This window comes from Cupressus sempervirens, chromosome 3 (genome assembly GCF_028749045.1).
Source record: "Cupressus sempervirens isolate cs-2001-9-10 chromosome 3, ASM2874904v1, whole genome shotgun sequence".
Taxonomy (NCBI): Eukaryota; Viridiplantae; Streptophyta; class Pinopsida; order Cupressales; family Cupressaceae; genus Cupressus; species Cupressus sempervirens.
Genome location: NC_143120.1, coordinates 488,183,280 through 488,203,378, shown reverse-complemented (window position 1 = coordinate 488,203,378; position 20,099 = coordinate 488,183,280).

Below are 20,099 nucleotides of genomic sequence, written 5' to 3'. Positions count from 1 at the left end.
CTATTCATTAAATTGTTAACCTTCTTAAATAACAAGGTAACTATTTGTTCTTGTGGATAGATCTCTAAGATTTTTTGCCTTAGTACTATAACTATTCACTGATCCATTCTTTGAATTTTTCTTCAACAAAACACAATCTATTTAAATGAATAAAAATAAAATTTCACAAGGTCTCTTTTGTAGCTTTGTAATAGATTCCTCACTACTGAAAATTAAAGTAAAATTGATGATATTTAGGGTTTACTCAAAAATCCCAAGACTCTTGGTTAGGTTGGGAAGCATGGACATGCTTGACCTGCAATAGTATTTTTTCCTTTGAATAATGTTTCTCTTTGCAAATTTCCCTCATATAATTGTTTTGTATTAAAGGGGCAAATATAGCTAAAAATATCTAAACTATTATGCTTAAGGATATGAGGTTGTTCCATGAATCATTTGCAATGGTCCTCAATTTTTAGTTTGAATTTGGAGGAAAGAAAAAGGGGAGGGAAAAAAGATGAAACTAGTACTAGGGTCGTATCATTGCAAAGATTATTCTTACTTGGCTTGAGTTCACCCTAGCTCCTCTTCATGTGCACAACTGCATTAATGCCAAATATTTTTCTTTTTTCTTTTATTTATAATCACACAAGAATTATAATAATGATTACATGGCTGATATTGAAATGACATTGGGGGCACTTTAAAAAAAAAAAAAAATCACACACAAATTACACTTCCTTCACAAATTGTTGTTTCAATTTGACCCGAAATGTTGTAGTGAGAACATATCCACCTTCTTCAATCTTCATATTAAATAAATATTTCATGAGAAATACATTGTTTGAAGTGAAGGACTTTTCAACTTTTCTATGATTTTCATCAACTCTTCAATCATCTTTTCTTTCACAATATTAAATGGCATCGATTGTGTTAGACACAATCAAATATTTCCAAGTGCCTTTCTATCCAAAATATCTCATTCTTCATCTGTAATAGTAGCCAATTTTTTGAAATTCCTTGTAATGGTCGCCCTAAATCCTTCTGATAAAGATAGTGCTACAAATGCATTTTCCATAATTGAAAGCTTTTCCCATTAAAATTTTCTACCTTTAGACTATCCTTGTCTACCATTGCTCCTATTAAACCATGAGACTCCCACTCAACCATTAGACCTTCCTACACAAGATACTTGAAAGAAACCTTTATTTGATACCACTAATAGGATCAAAGAGACATAAATAATAGTTACATGCATGTATAACCAATGCCAAAAAAAATAAGCCACACATAAGTGAACACAAAACATAAAGATTTAACATGGTTCACCCAATCCCTGGGCTACACCCATCAAACATGTCTAATATTCTTATTATCCAGTGATTACAACCTGATTACAATGTGTAATAGCTTACAACTAAATCTACAAAAAGAATCTACAATCTCATCATACATTATGAAATCCCTAACCCTAAGCCATTTTATACAAGATTTTGTTGCTTATGAAATTAGGGCTAGAATAATTTGTCCAATAAAATAATAATAATTGACACCTTTTACAATACCTCAACCCCACCTTGTATCATGACATGGAGTGCACCTAAGGCTTGGCCCCAGGACTCCACAAGGGGCAATTCCCCTTAACCCCTTTTAGGGGTGTTTCCCCCAAATCCTCATAGAAATAATCTAAGGTGAAACCATGTCGAATGAAGTGGGAAAATTAAATTTTGATTCTGATTAGGCTCCACATCACAATAATATCAATTATGGTGCAGACATCAACAAAGGTTGGAAAGTCCCAACAATATTTTTTCATCATCTTAATCTATTTGTAAGTTCTTAGCAACTTTATACCTTTCTTTAATAGTATCATATTTTTAGAGGGAGACCTTAGAAACTTCTTCAAATACATGGTGCCCCCTAAGAATATGATATATGTGAAGGTTCTAAATGGAATGTAGTAAGCCCCCAACTAGCTAGTCCTAAAAATTCTTTAATTGAGAGTCTCTTTGGATAGTCACCCTAAATATGATAGATTGTAAACCTAAATGTTTCATTAACAATTCTAAATTTAAGACTCTCATCTTGTAGCCTCTTTGTTATTAATTTTGGGTAGACTATGTGTGGCCATACCACAACATTGTTATTAAACACCCACTTGGAGATCCTTGGGTTTTCTACCCCAACAACCATAAAATATACAACATATGATGCAATATAGAGATTAGGATCACCTTTGACTCACACCAACTAATCATGAATGTTGTCACCAATGATAGTTTCCCAATCTATCCTATTCCTTTTGCTTATTATATTCTTAATAAAGTGAATAATTCATGGTTCAAGCTTCCTTGTACATTAGAAACCCATTACTTTAGTCAAAAGAATAATGAAATATCTAATGTCATCAATAATATAACTCCTAATCATTTCTAATTTTTCCTTTCTTCCTCAAAGAGGGGTTGAAATTAAATATTTCTCTAGCATCATCTTATTCAAAGATGCTACATATTCTCCTTATACCTTCTTCTGACACTCTCTAAGGTGATCCTATAGAAAGTATCAAACTTGGTGATGTAGAACATGTTCTTGATCACATCCAACCTCAGGTCTAGGAAAAATCCTTTGGCTATATTCTTGATTACTTTCTCATCAAGAACATAATGGTGTGCAAATGTCATTATTAGGTCTGAAGGTAAAATAGCCATGGGATAAGCCACAATAGGAACCAATCCAACAAACACCATCAAAATACACATATTGGATCTACATAATGGTTTCTTGAATTGTTCCAAAAATTCATTGTACTCCATATTTCCCAACTCAGTTTTCTTGATCTTAGAGTGACAATTGATGAACTTAGATTAGGTGGATTTCTCTAATGCTTATATTTAAATGCCTTAGTAAAAGCCACCTTTTCTTGCAATGAGGTTTCTATCTCATAACTTTCACAAGAGACACTTGTCTACAACTTTATTTAAATAATAAAATTATGCCAAGGTATACTAGATTCTTTGATATGTTGATAGCACTTGTGTTATCACAATAGATAACCACTAGAGCTATAATTTAATCTTTCATTCCCTTTAGTATTTCTTGATTCACATAATGTTTGAATAGTTGACTACAACAACCACATACTCAGCTTCAGCTATTGATTGGAAAATATAGTTTTATTTCTTACTTGTCCATGATAGCTATCTCTTTCCTAGGAAGAATGCACCTTCACTAGCACTTTTTTTGTCATCAATATTTCCTAACCAGAGTTAGTGAATACCTTCAATTCAAATCTATACCAAACTTCATTTGACATACTTGCAAACCAACAAAGAATTTGATTTCACCAAACACTGACATCTCAAATTCCTTCTTTATTTCATCACAAAATGATTTGCAAAGTGCTTCCTTTCATCCAAATATAATGTCATCAACAAATATTTTAGATAGTAGTACTTCATTGTTCTTACCAGTCTTCAAGTACAAATTATTGTTTTCATTTGTACTTTCAAGTCCAATCTTCACTAAGTAATTATGAAGTCTTTCATACATGCCTGTGGGGCTTCTTTCAATCCATATAGAGATTTATGTAGTTTACATACCATATTCTCTTTGTCTAGGTCCACAAATCCTCCACATTTTTCTATGCACACTTCTTCCTCAAGTATACCATTTAGAAATGTAGATTTGACATCCATCTAATATACCTTGAAATTATTGTAGACTGAATATGCAAGTAGAGTTTTGATTCCTTCTAGTCTTGAAATCAGAGAAAAAGTATCTCCATAGTCAAATCCTTCTTCTTGTGCATATCATTTGTGTAATAGTCTAGCTTTGTTCCTTGTAAATTCACCTTTCTCATTTAGCTTATCCATGATAATCCACTTTTTTCCAATTACATTTTTGTTTTTTGGTCTTGGCACTAGGGTCCAAGTATTGTTCTACTCAATTTGTTCAATTTGTTCATTAATGGCTTGGATCTAATCCTCGTTGTTTAGAGAATCCTTCATTGATTTGGGTTCAACTTCAAAAAGTAAGCATGTGTCATCTTTGAGTCTTTTTCTTGTCAAAACACTTGATTTAGCATCACTAAGGATTTGTTCAGGTTTATAATGTCTTCTTGCATACTTGGCTAACACAAGTGGTATCCTTCTTTGTTCTTCAATAGGTTCATCTTGAAAGCTAATCTCAGGCTCATTAATTCTCTCTTATTTAGGTTATGGCTAAGATTCTACATACTTTGTTGGGACTCAAAATTGAAGCCCTAATTTTGAGTACCATTCAAAAAAATCAAGCCCTACAAGTGCTTTTTAATGCATGTGTACCTAGCTATCCTTTTGAGGCCTAAGAGTTGTTTACTATTTCTAACACCTTGCATTCAATATATCTATGTGTTCCATGAAGTTAAATTTCCATTTTGAGTCATTTTGTGAAGTTCTATTTTGAGCAATGTCCAAATTTGCATTTTTTACTAAGCATCAAACAACGAAAGGAGGCTTAGTTAGCAATTGAATATCTTGCACCCGGTAATTTTTTATGACTCTCTTCTTTGGGAGTGTTTAGTAGCCATATCAAAGAACATATGTTTTAGATTTTGAGTCATTTCAATATGTTTTGACAAGTTTTGAATCCCTCAAAGTCGGTTGTTTATTATTGTCATGCTGATGCAAATTGTTCAAATTTCTAGGAGGCCCTATTTGACTTGTTATAAATTTGACCCAGTCGACCAAAATGAGAAAATTCCTTTTGCATTATATTTTAGAGGTCAGAGGTTTTCTATGTTTTAATTTTGAGCTTATGAAAAATCCATTTGATAAGTTTTTGAATGCGATTCCAAATGCAATTTATATAGTTTTACTAGTGTCAAAAGGTGTATATTGATTGGTACCCCTGTTCGTGATGTCATATCTCTAAATTAGTGATAGGTGAGATCAAATGAATTAACCATTGCATTATACTCTAAAAATACTTTAAGTGTTCCAATTTTCAAATCTTAATGAATCTATTTGCACACTTTCCCAGGTCCATTCCATTTGAATAAACTACTTTTCTACTAGTGTTTTTTAGTCTGCAAATTCTAAGTAGCCCACTTTGATTGATCGCCAAATATGCCCTAACATTTATCATGATACCTAATCCTAGATTAATACTCTCCTCATGATAGTGAACTAATGCCTCAGTTTTCATCTCCCCAAGTGTTAGTTTGCCTTGTTTTCAAAGCCAAATCCGAACACAATTCATTGTTTTCTAAATTGTTTGCTTGCAGGTAGTTTTGAGAGGGAAACTTTGACGGTCAATATCTTTTGACTAAGAATTCATCATGAGACAAGATTCAATAGGGTAGAAGGTGGAACAAAGAATCAGTAAATTTATTTTCAGAACCTGGTCAGGTGTTTTTGTCAGTTTTTAAAGCCAGTCAGAGGACCACTTGGCACAAAGTTGACAGTTTGCAGAAAAAGGTGAAAATGAGTTTTAAAAGTTGAACCAATGATGTAGATTGATCTCGTTCAAGAATTAGTTGTTCAGTAGATCAATTTTGACATTTTAGTTGTTTGAAAATGAAAGTTTTTTAGCTGGACGCACTTGGGGCTCAACCAATGTCATTAGATTGATAAGGGTCAAATGTGAAAAATGCAAATAACATAGATGCACAAGGAATCATAAAAGAGAGGATATCAGTATTCTCACACACTTTCATTCATTAGATCATTTCCATGACCAAAGTAGAGGGCCCTTACTATTGGATCCTCGTCCTAGTTTTATCACAAAATACAAATCAAATTGGCATATAAATGAATTTTATGGTTGGGTCAGAGACTTGCTAGGGAAGTCCAAGGCTGTACAATTTTGAAATTATATCTAAAAAATGAATTTAAAGTGTCTTTAGATTCATTGTATGAAGGCCTTTCTCTTAAAATAATATATTGTTAGTGTTCCATAAAGTGGAATGAGGCCTAAATCGATGGCAATTGTGCAAAAGAAAAGAAATTACTCAAGGTTGATTCCTCGTTGATCTATCTCTCTAATATGGAATGTGAAAGGCTTAGTAATTCTAAGAATGTGGCATAGGAATCATTACTTAGTAAGATTATTTAAATATCTGAGGGCATTTTTTTTTTGAAGTGAGCAACTAATGTGGTGTTGCTGAATAAAGATGAATTTCTCCATATTCCCCAATCTAGCTAGCACTGTCAACAATTTTAGTAAAAGTGTAAAGATTGGAGGATGGCATGAGAGGAAATACAACCAGTCCCATGTTTGCTAAGTTTTTTTACAATCAAAAGTTGCATTCCAAAAGGTGTGGGTTTTCCAATTGTAAAGACCTGTGGAAATTGCATAATCCCTTATGCATGAAAATTGAATGAGGAGATATCATGCTGAAAAGAAAGTGCAAGGTCCAATTGAAAATATTTTGATGATTATTTTTATCCAAAAACATAAAAAATAGAGGAGCCACCAATTGTAATGACCAATAAAGCTTGGATGAACTATGAAGACTAGGAGCAGATGCTGTGAAAAGATCGGTGCCAAAAAATGCAGAGAATTAAACGTGTCTCTTTGCATTCTTAAAGTGCATGACACGACCCCTCCTCTTCTAGTTGATCTTGATCCCCACAACTCTTTAATATTATTTCCACACAATGCATGATGGAGTAGATTCTAGTATTGATAGGCTTTCAATTTTCTATGGATGGTTGTATAAGGAATTCAGGAACATAAAGATTACAAGACTTTACATTTTTGAATGGGTAGCAGAATATTTGAAATGGGGCCTACAGATTTGTAACCTTGTCATAATAATGTAGGCAATGTTTGGATCCATGCAACTAGTACTCAAGAAAAAGTGGCTCTCCCATATATGCTGCCAAAATTATTCAAACCCGATGTTTAAATCTACTTTGGAGGAAACCCCATAAGCAAAGAAAAATAGTAAAACCTTTTAGTCCAACATGGGCTAGGAGGCGGTGTCATTATTTTTTTAAATACCATTTAGCACATTACATAAGATGTCTTAAAGAAATTGCCACTTTGGGCAAGGCAAGTATGTGATGAAGGGCCCACTTGTGGCTAGTTTGGAGAGGAAAAAAAATTTGGTACAAAATGATGGTGTCATCTTGATGTGGTAGCCAACCTGAGAACCAATTGCAAATTGACAAGTGGCAAGAACCTCTAGATCGAGTGTAGATTCTAAGGTGACACATGCCACAAGGTACCACATATCACAAGGGTGAATTCTTGCATTCATAGTCAGCAACTGATGGTTGTGAATACGGGGAAGTTCCTAGCTACCACATGGTAGTGGGCCCCACTCAGAGGTGACATGATGGTACAATCAACAGGTGATGTAGCAATGACTGGGTGGTTGGGTAGTAAATGAGAAGCTTAGACATGGTGGTGATGTGTCAACCTATTAGAGGGTGCCACATGGTGCTTTGGTGGAAGATTACATGGCAGGTGTTGACCAATGGCATGTTGTCATGTGGCAAAAAAGTCAAACCTAGGTTTGACCTATATGTATTGGCAAGGGTAAAAATCAAGATTGATTTAAAAGTGATATTTTAAAATATTTTTCTCAAAGAATCCCATGTAGAGATTTTAAATTCAAAAAAGATATAATCTAAAGTTTCAACTTTAGAACATTTTAAATTTTGAAAATTGAAGTGCAGACCACAGAGCTATACTAGGGGGCATATTTTTCAAACTGAGATTCAGGGAGTTTCTAGTAAGTGAATATAGCGATATTATATATCACTAAAATTGAGAGAAAACAAAATTTCTATTTTTGGAGTTCATTTTTGTACGAGAAGCCATCTATTTAGGTTATATGAGGTTTTGTCCCAGATTCTTAGTTTGCAACTACATTCAAGTATTGAGGTCCAAATTTGTTTTCTAGCAGGGTGATGAACTGAATGTGTGTAAAAGGCAATAAAAATGCAATTAGTGGGGTCAAGTTTGGTTACTTCCAAGATAGTTGAATCAAGGTGTTATCAACATTTCATGATGCATTTCAGATATTTTTGTAATAGAAGGGTTTTCATCATTCATAAGAGATATTTTCAAGTTTGTTACAAAATAATGATGAAAATCATATCAAATTTAGGGGTAGAAAGAGGAGAGATGTTTTACAAAAATAAAGAATGAAGATTCAAGTGGACACGTCACTTCTAGATTAGATCTAGTATTTCATTCATCTCCTATATCTCTTTCTTTTAGATTCATTGTAAGGGTTCTAGTTTTGGAAAAAATTTCTCATTGTTGTGATACCATGTTGGTTCTAATCTTGAGTTACCTCAGATCTGTGAGACCAACAGTTCTAGTTTTGAACATATTTCACTTCTGTGATACCAATTTCTTCAGTATATTTCTCTTGTATGAATAGCAGTAGTAAAGATAATATAGCTAGTTTTGATCTATTTAGTGATTCTATGAGTTGTTTTACATGCATTTGAATGTATAGTTTTAAAGAAGTGAATGCAAATGTGCAGGAGTCTCCTTAGTTTCATTCTAATTTTGATCTCCTATCTCTATAATATGCAATCTTATGTGGTTTAGGGAGAAAGAATTGAGACCCATTTACATCCCCTTAAGGTTGTATGTCTGATATATTTTTCTATTGGAAAAAAGGGCCAAGTAAATGCTTGATGTATTTGACAGGGTTGCTTGTTATTTTGAGAAGGATATTTCATGAGAATGAGGTCTTTATGAACATCAATGTTTGATTCACAAGGTGATAGGAAATATTTGATATCTTGATGTATGGAACATGTCATTGATATCATAGATGTATGTGTTTAATTTGTGGAATTGCCCAATAGATAAGGCACTAATCAGCTATAGGAACAACTTGTTGTTACTATTGCATATTTGGGGTTTTGCTAAAATCAACATCATTAATCAAATATCTTTCTCTTTAATGTTGAAGAACTAAAAAGGATGCCTTCAATTAGCTTATCGATTTCCTTGGTCATGTTATTAGCTATTCCATTTCTGAGATCCTTGCATAAGTGTTAGAAGATTAAGGGTTTTTTTCTTCTTTGTTAGATTCAAGTGTATGTTTTAGCATTGACACCATATAAGTGAATCTGAGGTCCACTTGCCTAAGTTTTGTAGATCCTAAAGTAGAAGAAGGGTCTAGCCTTATAGTTGGCCCATGTTTGAGAGGGTATGTTGAAGATGGGGAGTAGCTACCCTTAGATGTATCTTGTTCTCATCAGGGTAATTTGAAACCGTAGTGTTTCAAAAAACCAACACACATGACATTGCCTATTTGATGTTTGACATTGCCTATCTATGACTCAACATCTTCTATTTGTTGCTCGACACCCACTATCTTCTACTCAATGACCTATTGTTGCACCTAGATATTCCTTGTTTATGTAAATTAGTTTTTGGATTAGATTGTGTGGAGATTTTTACCATCAACATTTTGAATCACACTACGTGATCCATCATTAGGATGAGAGAGCAAGAGATTTCAAATAAAGTGAACTACAACTTTATTTTCTTGTTTAGTGGAAGTTCTTGGGGCATCATCATCCACATAGATGAATGCACTTTAATCTTCAGGTTCTTCCTTACATACAATATTATTTCTTTATGCAAATTCATCAACTTTCACATTTGCATTTTCCACAACTTTGTTAGTGTTAGAGTTCAAACACTTATAAGCTTTACTCTTAGTGGAATATCCTAGGAATATACCTTCATCATTCTTTGCATCAAGTTTTCCATTCCTATTATCTTGGAATAAATAAACTTGCTTCCAAAGATTTTGAAATATTTCACATTAGGGGCATATCCATACCATAGTTCAAAAGGTGTAGCATTTGTACCTTTCTTGACTTGTACTTTGTTAAAGATATAAAAAGAAGTTTTAATAGATTCTCTCCAATATTTCTATTATACATTATTCTCCATCATAAATTTTCTATAACAATCTATTATTGATGTATTTCTCCTTCTAGCTATTCTATACTAAGAAAGGGTCCTTCATTCTAACATCTATATTTTAATTTCTCTATCATTGTAGATTGTATTGAACTTATTGGAAATGAATTCACCACCTCTGTTAGATCTCAAACACTTCAAACTCTTCCCTATTTCTTTTTCAACTCTTGCCAAATACTATAAGAATTTGGTATAGCTCTACTACCATGTAAGAATTCTCCTTAGGGGAAAATGATGCCAAGATCAAGAAGCACAAGATTAAAGAAAAATATGGACCAAATGATGTATGATCATAATAAAAATATGAGAATGAATAATGTTTCAATCTGTGGATATAAAATTATTCAATAATTGATGTTGTACATGTAAACTAGAAGTGCCTATATATAAAGGCCTCTAGAATGACTAGGAGTTATTAAAAGGATAAACCTCACAACTAAGCACATGTCCACCAAGAGTGGATTATCCTCCATTGAGCATAGGAGTTTGTTTGTGTTGAAATATCTTAATGGAAAGAATGCTTTTGAGAGGGGTGGGGGGGCGGGGGGGGGGGTGAATTAGAAGTATTAACTTTTAACCTATTTTTCACAAATCCTTATTAACATAATATTGAAATGTACATGCATGCATGTCAACATTAAGCAATTATGAAAAACAAATGTGCATCACCACATAACACTAGAAATTTTGGTAACCCAGAAACCCTCCAGGAATAAGAAGGTAAAATTGTGGTGGGGATGATACCCACAAAATCACCACAATAATAACATTTAACCACTTCTGATGGTCTGCCCTATTAAAGGCCTACCCTGTTAAAGGCTTTACACTGTATCAATAGTGACCTAGTTAAAGGATTTACAAACACTTTATATGAAGTATTACCCTATTAAAGGATTTAATCACCTATTTAAAGGATCTACAAAATAGGTGTTAAGCTAACCTACCATGATAGGGTTTCCTTTCTAATACATTTGCTAGAGAGTATTAGGTATAATAAACCTGATAGCTTACAATCCTTTGATTGTTGAATACAGGCACTTAATCTACTTTCTCTGATCTTGATCCTTTTAGATCTAATATTCTTCACTTTGAAAATAGTTTTCCTTACACAGCTTCATCCATTCACATATACAATGAGATTTAGTCTTCCTTATAAAGACATTCGAAGACTTAGGGTTAGATGTGGATCTATAATCCATATTGAATCTTTGTTTCCTGATCATTCCTTGCACTTTTATTATTGGTTGCATGCCTTCTCCATTTTTCTTATTGGCTGCATGTAGATTGCGTAGGAAATACAAAAGATTTGATCTTATCATTTTAATCCTTTGAGATTCATCATATGTCAGCCATGAAAAATGGTTTACATCTGAATTAGTAAAGTTACAAACTCATATGTACATTTTGTGTTACTCGGCACTTACTGATTCCTGATGCTTAACACTTGTAATAAACTAGCTCACTCAGCTTCTGTTGCATTTCTATATTGATCGACATCATCTGTGACTCGACACTCAAATATCACTTGGTATTTGTATAATGCTCGGCACCTAAAGTCATTCGGTACTTGATTCTCACTCAGCACCTGATCTTCACTCGGCACCTAAAGGCTACTCGAAACTTGAAGATCACTCAACACCTGTTGGTTTTCTTGATTCAGTACATATTGTGGCTCGTTATAAATAGTGTGCTTGGCTCCAATGTAGAAAATTGTTAAGTGTGATGGCACTCAAATGTCAAAACCATTCTAAGACTAACAATCTCCACCTTTGATATGAGTGACAAAAACAATTAGCTAACCTTATGAGTACATTCAAGTTTTAAAACCTTGATCAAAATATTGTAACTTACAATATATACCTCAAAATTATTGTAACTCCCCCTGAGTTGATTGTGCCATTATCTATGCTTATCTTGATAACCAAAATTTTATGATGTATATCATGCTCCCCTTTTATCTTGTCTCCCCCTGTTAACTTGTCTCTTTGTCTGCCTCATTCATCTTGTTTTCCCCATTCATCTTGTCTCCCCCTTTTTGACACTTATGTCAAAGGGTTTTAAGGGTTAAGACCATATTTTTCTAAAAATGTGCTGTTTACCTCCATAATCATCTTGAGAGCTGCATCCCAATTATGCAAAGCAATTTCTAATGACTTGTGCTAGGTGGCAGTCTCTGCAGCAAGGTGAATAAGTCCTTCTGAAGTAGAAAGATTAGGATCTTTATTGAGAACAACTTCAGCATAGACCGTTTCTTTATGGAGTACTTCTAAATGGGGGGTAATGGAGGATTGGAGTTGTATCAATTTTTCCTTGATGGTGGTCTCTTTTGCTGTTAATATAGCTATTTCTTTCTGAGTGTGAAGCATTTGAGAAAAATGCTTCTCACTTTGGGTTGGATCTTTGCGTAGCTACATGCTTGAAATATTCAAATTCCTCTCCATGCTCATTATCTTTTGGCTTATCTCCCGTGTGAAGTATGAAAAGTCACACAACTTTTTGTATAATGAGAATATATTCTCAAGTACCTTTTTCACTTTGTCTATGACCTTTTCCAATTCAATATGTGAAAGTGCTATTTCACTAGATATTTTCTCATTAACTTTCCCTTGAAATTTTCTTTTAGACCATTCCATAAGTTTTGCATTTCTCTCTTGGTCTGCATTTGTCACCTGGTCAACAATATTTGTCAATTGTTCCATTATATGCTTGGACTCATCTGGTGACTGAATAATGAAGGCATCCACAAATATGTCTTTAATTTCATGTAAATTTTGCTTGTGTTTATACTCCTTCCTGAGTATCTCTCGCCTCTTTCTTCTCTTTAATGCTTCCTACACCTCATTGATTTGATCAATGCTTATTGTTTTTAAGTCATAACACAGTATGACTATCTCCTCATCTAGTTTAGGGTCTCCATAGTGAAGTACCCTTGCAACTTTTCTAGAACTTGATCCTGGAGCTGATATTTGCAGTGGTTGTTGTGAAGAAGTCCCCGAAGTAGGAAAATTTATCAATGTTTGTATTGCCTCCAGCTCTTTAGGGGTTTCCTCTATTTTCTCCTCCTGCTATCTACCTTGATAAATTATAGTAATTTTAGGAGGTGCACCTTGTGTTTGTGCTATAGGATCAGATGTAATAGTCTATCCTATTTGTTTTGTTTCTTTGTCTACTGTTGCACTCGACTTTTGTATTGTTGTATCAACTATGCCTGATGAAACAACTATTGGCATTTGAAGTTGACCACTAGTAGTTGTAGAGATGATGGAAGGTGGTTCTTGTGGATTCACCTTATCTCTAACTGTGTTTTCTACTAGTTTTTGTAATTCATCCATACTGACCAATACTGGATCTGCACATAATCTTGCTTGTTGTGTGGATTGGTCAAGGATTCTTTTGAGATCCTCTGCAGTTAATGGATTGATGTTCTGAGTAGAAGTGTTAGGAACATCTTGTACTGTTACAGTTTCTATAGGTGTGATGGGTACATGAGGAGGGCTAGTAGGTGGTAATTGTGTGTCTTGCACACTCTGGTCTTATTGCCACTCTTGCTTAGCTGTTGCTATTTCATCTTGCTTTTGTGTCTCCTCCTCTGTTTCTTTCTTTTCTTCTTCCTTCTCTTCTTCTTTTCCTTGCATTCTTCTTCAAGAAAATCTTCAATCTTTTTGTACAAGTTCTTCCATGATTTTGTTGTTTTTTGTACAATTTCTTCCATTTTGTTTTGGAGAATGAAGAATGACCTGTACTTAGGTGTAAACCTAGTATTATGCCTTTTGACTGCTTTCTCTATTTTCTCCTTAGTCAAATCAGGCAGTATGCTTACTAGGGTTGATTCTCTCATCTGCTTCTCCATTTTCAAACAAAAATGCCATCTATCTTCTACAATTTTAGATAGTTCATTTGGAAATTGTCCATCTAGTTCAAGAGGAGTATACTTGAACTGTGCCATCATTCCATAAACTGATTCTTCTATTCTATTTTGTTCATCTTTAGTGAACTAATTGAAATCAACTTTATTTATGTTGCTTAAGTCTCCATTTCCAATCTTTTTACATAATGTATCAATTGAAAAATGGCTTACCTTTTCAAATTGATCTTCTTCATCAGTATCAGGTTGAGCCACATTTTTGCTTCTTTTCCTTGGCTCTTCCTATGTCTTCTTGATTGTTTTCTTCTTTGTGGCTTCCTCTTTAGCTTTTTGTGTGGAGGCCCTTGTTATAGCTCTAGTTGTTGGCTTTTGGGGTGATGGCATGGCAATTTTCTTTGGCTTTCTCTTCTTTGCCTTGGCTTGGGTTGGTGCTTCCTTGGCTTCTTCTTCCTCATAACCTTTCTCCTTGTCTTCACCTAGGCCTTGAGTTAATTCCATTGGGCCTTGCTCTTTTTCATCCTCATCATCATCATTGTCATCATCATCTTCTTCTTCAGCTTCAACCTCTATTCCTTCACCAAATTTATTCTTAATTTTCTTCATCAATTTATCTTTCTTCTTCAATGTGGAGGCATTTTTTAATTCCATATTTATCTTTGACCTTACCACATCATAAGTGCCAAAGTGTGGGGCACTCTTATCTATCTCTTCTGCCAATAATGCAGTTATGGATGTAGATGCTTTATCTATGTTGATCTCATAACCAAATGGCCTTAGCCATCTCACCCTTGGAATTGCTGCTTGGATATAGGTGAAGTCAATATCAACTAAGAAGCATATATCATTAATATGTTTTTCCACTAAGGAAACTGGTATTCTCACCCTTTGCTTCATGGATTTCTTAAAATCCTCAAAATAGCTTGTCATTAGGGTATCAAAATTTTCCCCCATTTGTTCTATATATTCATTAATTTGGGATATGATAGTTCTATCATTTCTCCATGTAACTTTTCCAAAAGAGAGAAATTCATTCTGAACATAAAAGAATACACAAACTAGAATTGCTCCAAATTTGCATATAGCACCCTTTGTCCTTCTTATGGCTGCTAGGTTTTCATTAATTTGTTGTAGTTACAGTTCTACAAGATCATAAGTATGATCCTTTTTCACTAGTTTGTAGCCTACATCTACTGCAATACATGGCACACTGTTGAGTCTACTAGATTGATAGAATTTGTGGGCAATAACTCTAATAGAAAACTCAACTAGAGGATCGTGAATGGTGTGAATTGTCATTCCTCTTTTGTTCCACTGAGCACCTGTGTTCTTTTCAATAACCTCCTTGGATTCACTTTTGAAGGTCTTGAACCGATCTAGGGTAGGATATCCAGGTACCCTATGAATGATTCTTTTTGTGATTTTGATAGGGACATCTTCTAACCATAGACTACCATCATGAATTCTGCTCAACACAAGTCTGATATATTCTATTTTAAATACAGTAGGAAAACTCAAAACTCATGTTAAACCCTTCCTTTCACCAATTTTGTATTCATCTTTCAAGACTCCATCAACATAGCTTCACAAAGGCTTCTCTTATTTCCATGTCTCCTATGGCTCCTATCTTGCAATTATAGCATCTCCTTACATCCTAAACCATAACAACATTTGGAGGTATGCAAGAAAGGGCTCCAATGGGATTGTTCTTGTATGCAACTTTAGGGATAGGGAAAAAGTCAAGTTGCCTAACCTCATTAGATACTAGTTGGACTTCAAATGATTCTTTGTCCTTGGTTGTCTTAGAACTCAAAGCCATTTATGCAAACTAGGGTTTCCTTTACACAAAAATATGAAATTGCGTAGCTCAACACAAATGAAAAATACCTCAAGATCGATGAAAACACATTGTAAGAGGTTGCAATCTGCTTGGAATGCTGAATTCTCTACTATGGAGTTTATTCGCTCTCTTTCTCTTCTTTGCTTCTTGATTGCGATGAAGAAAAATGATTGAAATTGCGATAATATACCCTATTTCCATCGCATTAAATGCTCAACTACAAACTTGGCCTCTAAAGGATTTTTAACCTTACTCAGCTTGCACTACATTTCCACTTTACTTGACTTCCATAGGAGTTACTCAACTTGGCATCAGCTATCAACTCGGTCGCTGTTAGGAACTCGTCATGTATTGGAGTTTTACTTGGCATCCAAAGTCAACTCAACATCTTCATTTAAAGTTTTTGTCTTGTTTCATGCAGATTTATACTTTGTATTGCTTCTTCATGGTTTAGGGCTGATGTATGATACTTCCTTATATGTATCAGCCCTGTAGGCTCTTTCTTGTGTTTAATTGAATGAGAAATGATCACTTGACCTTGTGGGTGAAGTGACCCTTCCATTAGATGAACTTGATTCATTCTTTTTCTACCATGTTTTCTTCATGTCTGTTCTTATGTGTTCCACATCAATCTTTTCTTTTCCCTTGTTTACTTCAATCTTTGGTGCCTTTGACCTTGTAGGATAGTTTCTACTGATATGACCAGTTTTCAGGCAACTAAAACAAGTGGTTTGGTTCAACCATCTTTTATAGTTCCCTTTGAAATGTGTTCTTATGCAATTTTGGGGTATATGTCTATATTCCTGACAATAATGACAGCTATACCTGGTGTTGTAATCCCAATGGTAGTGAGTTTCATTCCCTTTATTTTTTGCTGGTTGATTTGATGCCCATGTAGGCTTTGATTTGCATTCAAATGCTCTATGTTCATACTTCTTACAATTATGAAAATGTCCATCAAATCTTTGTGTCCTTGTGACTTTGGATTTGCAATCGTGTGTCACATGTCCTTATATGTTGCACTTGTGATAGTAACTCTTGCTCTTGGGTGTGTTTTGCTGATTGATTCTTCTACTTCTGCAAACATTGGCAGTATGCCCCTTTTTATTACAGTAATGACAAGTAGGTTTAGAATCCTTACCTTTGTCACTTCTTTGCTCAACACTTTTTGATGATTCTCCTACTTTTGTGCTATTGTATCCAAGTCCTGATGTATCATGGGCGGATCTTGGAAATTTCTTCAACTGTTCAAAGTACTTGATGGCTTCGCTTGACTTGTTTAGATTCTCTACTACTTCTTTTTCTCTATTCAAATCATTCTGTAGTTGTTCATTCTGCATCTTCAAAGTAGAGATGTCAATATCTTTCATATTGAGTTCATGATGAAGGTTCATCATTTGGGCAAGTGTATCCATCTGCATGTTTGAGATCCTTGTTAGTTCAGTACATTTTTCTTCAAGTCTATTTGCAAGATTTCTTTTGTCATCTTCCATCATGACTCTATCCTCAACTGCTCTTTTCTTTTGTTCAGTGATTTCACATAACATTATGGCTTGTGATTCATGTTCCATCTTGAGAGATCTTATCTCTTCTACTTGAACTTTGTTTTTCTCCATCAGTTCTACTATTGCTACATCAAACTCTTTAGTGTCTTCATTGACAAATAATTTTTTGGTATCTATCTCCTTGTAGTTTCTATCATTTTCAGCTATGGCTATATCCTTTCTTCTTTTCAAGGATTTTCTTAGTTCCTCCCTTGCTTCCTCTACTTTGTGTAGAGCCAGTTGCACATCAATCACCTGATTGTCAATAATCTTTCCAACTTTGAAGACTTCCATACTCAGACCTTTTTCTCCTAGCTATTAGACTTCTCCTCATGAGAACCTTACACCTCTAATACCAATTTTTGAAATATTTTACTAGAATGAATGCTTTTGAGAGGGGGGGGGGAGGTGAATCAAAAGTACTAGCTTTTAACCTATTTTTCACAAATCCTTAATAACATAATATTAAAATGTACATGCATGCATATCAACATTAAGCAATTATGAAAAACAAATGTGCATCACCACATAACACTAGAAATTTTGGTAACCCAAAAACCCTCCAGGAATAAGAAGGTAAAACTGTGGTGGGGATGATACCTACAAAATCACCACAGTAATAATATTTAACCACTTCTGATGGTCTGCCCTGTTAAAGGCCTGCCCTATTAAAGGCTTTACACTATATCAATAGTGACCTAGTTAAAGGATTTACAAACACTTTACATGAAATGTTACCCTGTTAAAGAATTTAATCACCTATTTAAAGGATCTACAAAATAGCTATTAAGATAACCTATCATCATAGGGTTTCCTTTCTAATACAATTGCTAGAGAGTATTAGGTATAATAAACTTGATAGCTTACAATCCTTTGATTGTTGAATACAGGAACTTAATCTTCTTTCTTTGATCTTGATCCTCTGAGATATGATATTCTTCACTCTAAAAATAGTTTTCCTTACACACCTTCATCCATTCACATATACAATGAGATTTAGTCTTCCTTATAAAGACATTTGAAGACTTAGGGTTAGATGTGGATCTATGATCCATATTGAATCTTTGTTTCCCACTCATTCCTTGCAGTTTTATTATTGGTTGCATGCCTTCTCCATTTTTCTTATTGGTTGCATGTAGATTGCATAGGAAATACAAAAGATTTGATCTTATCATTTTAATCCTTCGAGATTTGTCATATGTCAGCCATGAAAAATGGTTTACATCTGAATTGGTAAAATTACAAACTCATATGTACATTTTGTGTTACTCGGCACTTACTAATTCCCGATGCTCGACACTTGTAATAAACTAGCTTACTCAACTTTTGTTGCATTTCTATATTGATCGGCATCATTTGTGACTCGACACTCAAATATCACTTGGTACTTGTATAATGCTCGGCACCTAAAGTCATTCAACACTTGATTCTCACTTGGCACCTGATCTTCACTCAGCACCTGAAGGCTACTCGACACTTGAAGATCACTTGACACCTGTTGGTTTTCCTAATTTGACACATATTGTGGCTCGGCATACATAGTGTGCTTAGCTCCAATGTAGAAAATGGTTAAGTGTGATGGCACTCAAATGTCAAAACCATTTTGAGACTAACAGTTTGATGATGAGAGGATAAGTTTAGATTGTAAAGTTATTTTGTAGAGACCATGTGCTTAATTAAGAGTGTGAACTACTATGTTGTCTACATGACAACTCAATTAATTATGCAAACTCTTGTGTTGTAGACACTATGTGCTAAAATGAGTTTCTAACTCTTGTGTTGTCAACAAGACAACTCATATGAGTATGCATACTCCTAGGTGTCTAACTAATAAATAATAAAATAATGCATTTAACCTAAGTAAACTTAAGTAAAGTGTAAATAATTATTATTTACACTAACACCCCCCCTTAAGTGTAACTTAGGAGAATGGACTTAAGCTCACAAAAGCTATGATGAAAATGCATGATGGGTCCTGGCTACTAGGCCATGTTAGGTAACCATGGACAAATGCAATGCTCTACATACTATGCAATGCAATACAATGAAATCTCTTTGAAAATAGAGAAAGAGGGAAAACCTCATCGGAAAAACCCTCCTCAAAAAAGAGAGATAAGTACAATAAAGAAATATGCATGTATGGATGGAGTAATCAAGACCCCCCCATTATGACATACATCATGCACATACAATAGAGAATCCCTCCATGAAATTTCCCTCATAGTGAAAGATCTCTTAATGATGAGTGCTTGAAGAAAAAAGAGAATCCAATGTGAAATGTCCCTTTACTGGTTTTGTATGATATTTCATGCCTCTAATTAGATCTTTAAGATCAAACAACTAATATCACAAAGATCCACCAAATTTCTCAAGAAACCCCAAATCGGGTATGCCAGAAATAGTGCCAAAAGCTTCATAGCTTCACCTATTATTAATAAATATGAAAGTAGAAATTTTTACAGAAATTTGAGCAGAATAAAAGCCTATAAAATGATATTTCCAAATCTGTATAACATTGACACAATAGCTCCCAAACGGAGGACAAAAATAATGCTCATCGGGCTCTCGAAAATAGCACAAAATAGCTCGGAATCACCACAAAAACTTAATAATCTATCACAGAAGTATAATCATATCCAAATACATATTTTCAGCTATATTTTAACATTTAAAAGTCTGATATACAGAATCAACCCAAATTGATATGAAATACTCAACCAGAAACACCAAACTCTTACAAAAAATACACTCGAAAGCTCACAAATCTGCACTGTTCAACACAAAGGAAAACTCTGCATGAGCATCCACATGGAATGGCTTCAAAATCCCATCCTTAGCCTTCTTGGAAACTTGAAAACTCCCGTTCTTGGGTCTCCTTGAAAACCTGCAAACTCCCATTCTTGGGTCTCCTTCTCCACAGGTTTGGCAG